This window comes from Nanorana parkeri, unplaced genomic scaffold, assembly GCF_000935625.1.
Source record: "Nanorana parkeri isolate BGI_ZX_2015 unplaced genomic scaffold, ASM93562v1 scaffold517, whole genome shotgun sequence".
Classification (NCBI taxonomy): domain Eukaryota; kingdom Metazoa; phylum Chordata; class Amphibia; order Anura; family Dicroglossidae; genus Nanorana; species Nanorana parkeri.
The window spans coordinates 139254-146419 of NW_017306785.1; the positions used below are offsets into that span (position 1 = coordinate 139254).

The 7166-nt window shown below is 45.3% G+C and overlaps 1 protein-coding gene across 1 annotated transcript in view; it reads right to left on the minus strand.

Moving 5' to 3' along the window:
• APOC2 (apolipoprotein C2) overlaps positions 1-2863 on the minus strand; it is an 18452-nt gene extending 15589 nt beyond the window's left edge. The window contains exon 1 of the mRNA XM_018561336.1: positions 2837-2863. The gene's annotated coding sequence lies outside the window, so the exon portion shown is untranslated. The remainder of the gene's footprint in view (positions 1-2836) is intronic.
• Positions 2864-7166: the final 4303 nt, after the last annotated feature.

Consider the following 7166-nt stretch of genomic DNA (forward strand, 5'->3'; position numbering starts at 1 on the left):
GGGGGGAATCTGCACTTGCGCCAGATCCCACAGACCTGGCACAGATCTGCGCATGCACTGGATCTGTTTTCAAGATAACAACACAGGAGCTGAGCAGCGCAAGAAGAACTTCACCTGCTAGAAAGTCAACTCTGGACTCCATAGACTAAAATTTATTTTTTTTTTACATTTACTTACGGGGACAAGCGTTAGGTATTTTAATGAAAAACTTTGGGCATAATTATTCATACCCTGCAGTGGGGCAACCCCCAAACTGTGAGGGTTAAGTGCCCAAATTTGGCTAGGAGCAAAAATAACAGTTACACTCACCTAAGCCTCACAGCCGGCTTGTTGCTACTCTGGTCCTTGCTGCCTGTCTCCTCCTCTGCTCCAGCGAAGGACTGTCCCTTGGTGTCCTCGCGTCCTATACACTGTATAGAACGTGATGACTCGCAGGACCTGTGAGGCTCAGGTGAGTATAACTTTTTTATTTTTGTCCCGGGATGAAAAGGAACACTTAATAGCCCCACTGCAACTGTTAAGAATAAGTATGCCCGGAGTTCGTGAAGTTTCATTTTTGGCTAGATGAGCTGAAGTTACTTTTTAGCAAGCACTTACAAGTGTTAAAAGTAGGGATGCACCGATACTAGAATCTGTATGTGTATAGGTGATGATGCAGAGTATTTGGGAGAGTACTCGTACTCGCCCAAATGCTCCGATGCCTAGCCCGATACTTGAGCTTCCGGTACTTGTGACGAGGGAGCATGGAGGCGGTTTCCCAGCCAATCAGGAAGATGGGCAGCGTGTCCTTACATGCCCGCCAGCTTTCTGGCCAATCAGAAAGCCAGGGGGCATGTAATGACATGGAGCCAGATTCCCGGCCAATCAGGAAGCCAGGCGCTGTGTAAAGACGCGTTGCCCGGCTTTTCTGATTGGCCAGCTTCTCGACCAATCGGGAAGCCGGGCAATCCGGCATTACACGTTTCCCGGCTTCTTGATGGGCCAGAAAGCCGGCTCCATCCTCCAAACATGGAGTCGGCTTCCCTGCTAATCGGGAAGCTGGGTGGTGAGTCGTTACATGCCGTCTGGCTTCCTTAATGTGACTTCTGGTATCGGAATTTGGTATCGGCGAGTACCAAAAAAAATATCGGTACTCGATACCGAAAACCGTTATCGGTGCATCCCTAGTTAAAAGCATTCAGTAGTTTAAATGTCTTCATTGACATTGTTCTCTGTTTATAAATGCTGGCCAAGCTGTCCAGCAAAAGTGACAGGTTTGGACAAATTATAACACTGCTGGAGGTGCCCCAGCAATTGAAGTAATGGTTTGTTAATGATGATTTGAAGTGACCCTGTCCGCAGAAGGTTACTTGCATGTTAAGGTCTGCCTGTGATAGAACAGTTACCATACTTAACTTATCGGTGGCCTTTTTGTTGGTTTGCTGCTTTTTCACTTTGCACTGGCAGCTTCAAGTATTCTCCAGCTGGATGGGTCAAATAACTGTGTTCCCCATTGCATGTAGTGGTGTCCTTAGCTGGTTTATCACTACAGGACCTATGAGCCGATGGAAGAAACTACTGCACGGGACCGGTTAAACAGTTATTTGACCCATCCAGGCGGTCAAATACTTGCAGCTGCCCATTAGATACAAAGAGACGGAATATTAACAAACAGACCACCGGAAAGGTATTACAGGTAGGTGTTAAAGTACAAAGTGAGCCTTGTGTTGACAGTGTTAAGGTTTTCCCCAAACCCTGTTTGCTGAATAGCTTGATCTGCATGTAAATGTGTTGAAATATATAAAGACATGTGAACTTAAAAACTAAAAAACACAATTACTACAGTGCAAGGTTAGGTAAGCTCAGCGCTCCAGCTGTGGTGAAACACTCCCAGAGGCAGGGGCATGACTGGATGTGTATTTTCACCCTAGTTGGTTGCTCACCTCTGCTATAATGAGCACTAGCATTGCAAGTACAGTTATTAGATGATAAAATATTAATAGTCCTTTAAAAAAAAGCAGAAAGGCATCTTTTCCACCCATTTGTCCTCTAGGAGGGATTCGCCCAACTATTCTCACCTTCTGTAGGGAAAACTAGACAAATACCACACAAACTTGTAAGCAACTACTCGTAGAGAAGAGCAGTATAACACTGCAATCTGTCTAAACTCCCTTAGGTCCCTGTTCTTGTTAGAAATTAGATTACTGTCAATATTGAAGACATGTAAGATATGTAGACTGTAAAGAATTGACTTCTAGAATGCATTCAGCTCATGGAGTGTGTAAGGTATGAGAGTAACAGAGTTGAAGAGTGTCCTGGAATATGAGTGTATTATTACACCACTATAGCCGCCAGCACAGAAACAATAAGATTTCACTAAGAGAAATTCAAGGGCTACCATTACTGACCCTCCTCCAATAATATTAGTTGCCTGACTGCTTGTGGCTTCAATTCTTTCCAAGTTGCAGATCAGGTAAGACGGAGTGAGATCAGAACTCCTGACCTGCTCTCTTCACGCTGGGTAAGTGGCTTATCAGCATGTCAGCCAGGCAACTAGAATTTTCAGTAGGAGAGATCATCAATGGCTGCTTCAATATTCTCCCAGTGCAGGTTTCCTTCAAAAGCCTTCCAGCTCTCATAAGCGGTCTCTTTCAGGTAGATCTAACCATATAGAAATATAGCTTAAACTATTTCAGTCACATGTTTGGACATAGGTAGCACATAAGCATAACTCCAATCCAAAAATATATAATACAGATATATAAATGTTGCTATTATTTCAGCTGTCTAGTGTTTTACAAATGCTGGGTAGTAGCCTGGGTTCCCTGCTCCCCTTTCCATCTTTTCCCATCCTTACCTTGTCTGTGTTCCCGCTGGCTGGCCATGCTCCTGGGTTACTTCGTTATATACTCTTCCTGATGTGTTGTCACAGGTAGAAGTTCTAAGTCCAAGCAAACAGTGAGCTCAGTGTTCAGAGGTCAGAAGTGTGTGACCAGAACCTGCTAGCAGTAGTCACTATGTATCACTGTGTCACTGTGTATGTTGTAGATGGTGTGCTATGGGCGTCCTGTGTACATCATAGAACATGTGAGGTTGAAAGGAACCATAAAGGTCTCCACTAAAAATTACAGCAGTACTTTCTTGAAGAGACCAGAGCCAGAAATAGCATCGGTGCCCCGATGCAAGAAGCTATGAAGCCCCCCCCCCCCCCAAGCACACACAAAAAGCGACAGACAAAAAAAATAGACACCCCCCCCCTCAAAAAAAAGAACACACTTTCCTCTTCCATGTCCCCAGCATCCCCTAATGTCCCATGTCCCCAGCTCTCCATTACCTCTCCCTTCACGTCCCCAGCTTTCCTCTCCCTGACCCCGCACTCTCCTCTCCCATGTCCCCTTCATATTCCCAGCTCCCTATATCTCCCCCTTCATGTCCGCAGCAGGCCTCTCATACCCAGACAGCTCTATATTCGGAGCAGTTCTGTCTGATGAGGGGGCGGGGATAACCCCGCTTCCCACTCATTGGCTGCGGTGCCACCTGGATGATACTTCACGCTGCGCCCGGAACAAGGTGAGGGGTGCAGCATGAAATACGCAGGGCCCTGGACAGGAGGAAGAGGCCCGGTAACAGGGCCAGTGCTGCCACTAGGCAAACTAGGCATCCGCCTAGGGCGCACTGCTGCCTAGGGCGCTCTGCTACCTAGGGCGCAGTCTTGACCCTTTACCCCCCACGGCGCCCCCCGTCTTTTTCAAATTGCAAAAGCCAATAGCATGCTAGCTATTGCACCCACCCACTGAGCAGAGGAGCGTAACTGAGAGACAACTGTCTCTCTCAGGTTTGCTCCTCTGCTCAGTGGGTGGGGTTTCAATAGCCAGTCTGCTATTGGCTATTTCACGGTACTGACAGTGGTTACCGGGATATTAAATATCCTGGTAATCAGCAGTTACCAGGGGCCCCTTCATTCTGTCCTGGGCCCCCTCTAAGTGGCGAAATTCCAGGGCCCGGTCGCAGCTGCGGCACACTTACACACATAGACCAGCAGGGGGATTTCACCATCTATGTGGAACCAAGAGTTTTGGTCAAAGCATGACCAGCCAAAGGATCACACTAAACCCTTACGGAAGTTTGGATTTAGCTGAATGCTGACCCCAAGTCGCAACCCCTAGGTTCACCTTGTTCAAATGTGATGAGAGCAACCAGCACAGGCAGAGGTGGCTGATCACAGGGGTCTCCCAGTGGCAGTGGGGTAGACAGGAAATGTGATGCGGAGGGGAACACACTGCTGGAAGATGAACGTCCAACTTTAGTCACATGCTGAATTTATTAATAATTATGGAACCCTTTTTAATGCGTATATTCTTTAAAGCTGACGTCTATTTTGCCTTCCCTGGTTCCTTCCTCTCCCCCTCATCAACATGCTAATATATTTTTAAATCAAACCTTTTCATTTTTATGACATACCTTATTTTATGTCAGAGTTGGCATGTTCTCCCTGTGCCTGAGTAGGTATTCTGGTTTCATCCCAAACTTCAAAAACATGCTAGTAAGTTAATTGGTTCCTGTCTAAATTGGCCCTAGTATGTGTGCATATGTAACATTTGTAAAGCCCTGCACAAATGGATGAAGCTATATAAATACCTGTAAAGAGTAAATAATGACAGCACCCTACCACAGTACTTTTCTCAAGAGCCTTCAGCCCTGATGTAAGTGGGAGGCTGGCTCTTGGGAGGAGTTATGCAAATAACAAAATGCCTTGATGGATGGATGGTTGGTTGTCTGTAAGATTGGGTGTTCCTACGCAGACTGTATTTGTATGCGGTACGTCCTCCAGCTAGGAAATGAGGTAGGCTGTATCTTCTCTTGCACACTGTGTAAAGGTCATGGTGTTCAGTGAAATCAGAGTAAGCATTTCAGGACAGGAGGGGAGCATGTACATACAGTATCTGCAAAACCGAAGGTAATGCTGAGGTTCATCTTTAAGCTCAACTCCAGTTTTGGAGTTCCTGCTGCCACAGGAAGTCTGGGGAAATGTCTCAAATCAGCAATAAAACATATTTTCAGTAAAGAAGTGTTAGGACCTCTGACACACTTTAGTGGGAACATAGGGAGCAATAAAAACTTGACAGCGGTTCTAACCATTCCTTTCTCTTTTAGGAAAAAAAAAAAGTCTGGCAGACCTTAAGAGGGTTATTTACGAAAGAGCCATAGGATCCAGCTGTAGCTTCGGCTGATCTTTCAGTTCTCTTCGGCAGCGGGAGCCCTTCGGTTCAGTCGAACCGAAGGACTGCTGTACGGGCTATTCACTATAGCCTGTAAAGCTGCCGAAGGCGGCTGAGAGGCTCAGCCGAGCCGAAGGCATATGCTTTGTCTTGATTGAGCCGAAGTGACAGATGAAACAAGGCGAACAGTCTGCCGAAGGCCGGACATGAGCCCGGCAAATGACAGCTGTTTGGAGCCAGCCGTGATCTAATGGCTGGCTCCGCCCAGTTGCAATGACAGATCAGCATCCCCAAATGACCTGCGGACGCTGATCTGTCATTAACCAATAACAACTGGGAGGAGCTGGCCGTGACGCCACGGGCAGCTCCGCCCAGTTGTTATTCATTGGCCGGGACCTGCTAGAAGACTCTGGCAGGTGCGGGCCAATAGAAAACAGTTGGGCGGAGCTAGCTGTCACTGCTAGTTCTGCCCAATTGTTTTTGTTTTTTTTACAATATCTTTTATTTTTTTAATCTTCCAATATTTTTTTATTTTTCAAATCATTTAGCAATTATTATTTTTTAACAATCTTTACACTTATTTGCTATTCTGCTCGGTACCACGCAAAATAGCCGAGCTTGGCGCCTCCTATGAGAATAGGGGCGAACGGCAGTGAGTGAGCTGCCGGAGCTTCGGCTCAGCTGATCCAGATGCAGGGCATGTTCGGCTGACCGAAGGCGGCCAAAGACAGCCAATGTATGGCTGATTTCAGCCTATGTACGGAGTGAGCCAGAGTGAATAGCCGAACGTCGGTCGGCTCTGTTCACTTCGGCTCGGTTATTCATTTGGCTGCCTTTGGCAGCTTAGTGAATAACCCTTTAAATGTTATGAAGACAATGAAAGTATTGTACTATGTTAGATAGGAATACAAACATAATTACATGCTAAAAATATTGTCAAAAGGTATAACATAACTACAACACTACTTCATTACATTTATTGTCCAGGCAATAAAGTTACAATCACTTGGTCTTGGAATGGGATGATTTGGCTGCATCTGTCTTTTTGTTTTTTGTAGAATTTTAATGTAAACCATCACAAAGTTGACTTTAATTTATGTTATGTAATGTTTATTTGGCCTGAGACTGTTCTTCTTGCTCTTGTTTCTGAAACATCTCCCCCAGTCTCTCCAGTAAGGGTTTGGATTTGCACTTAATCCATTGTTTAGTTTGCACCACTGGGTCCTTTACATGGTCTTCATAGTAGGCTTGTAAGAATCCTCCAGTCAGGTTGATAGCTCCTTGTACTCGATTGGCAGCTTTCCTGAAAATGTACAAACATAACATTTAGAAGAGTGTACAACTGAACTTTAGCTCCAGAACATTAAAGTGTAACTGCACTCAACTCTAAGGGTGAGATCTTCAAGACGGCAACTTACCCTAACAAATTCCAGGCAGTAGAGTTGGTGACCCTCTCTACAACTGGTCCCGTGTACGGCTTGACATAATCATTGACTGTGCTCGACAGGAAGCCGGCGGCACTCCAGTCATCAGACTGCATTTCGGTGGGAAGTCCGGAGATTTGGGAGACTGAACATACTGCAAACAAACAAAATAAAGATATTAACAGGTGAAAGAAATGGGGGATCCCCAAGAAGTGATCCAGACCTCAGAAATTCACAATATTTATACAGTTTATGTTCCCAAGAAGTGTGGAACCCAGAATAAGCAGTAAAGAAAAAATATCCCCCAAAGGGATACACTCCCTGGGATATGCTTTGTTAATAAATGTTGCTATTTTTATACATATTAGTTTGTGTGTTTATATTTTTCCCAGGGAGTGTATCCTTTTGGGGGACATTTTTTCTTTAAAACAAAATTTAAAACATGGGTTAAACAGGAAAATTTACATGTGTAGCCACTTAGCCCTAAGCGGGACGACCTCTTAAATTTAGTTCTGCTGGACTGTACTTAGTCTAGCTAATTTGA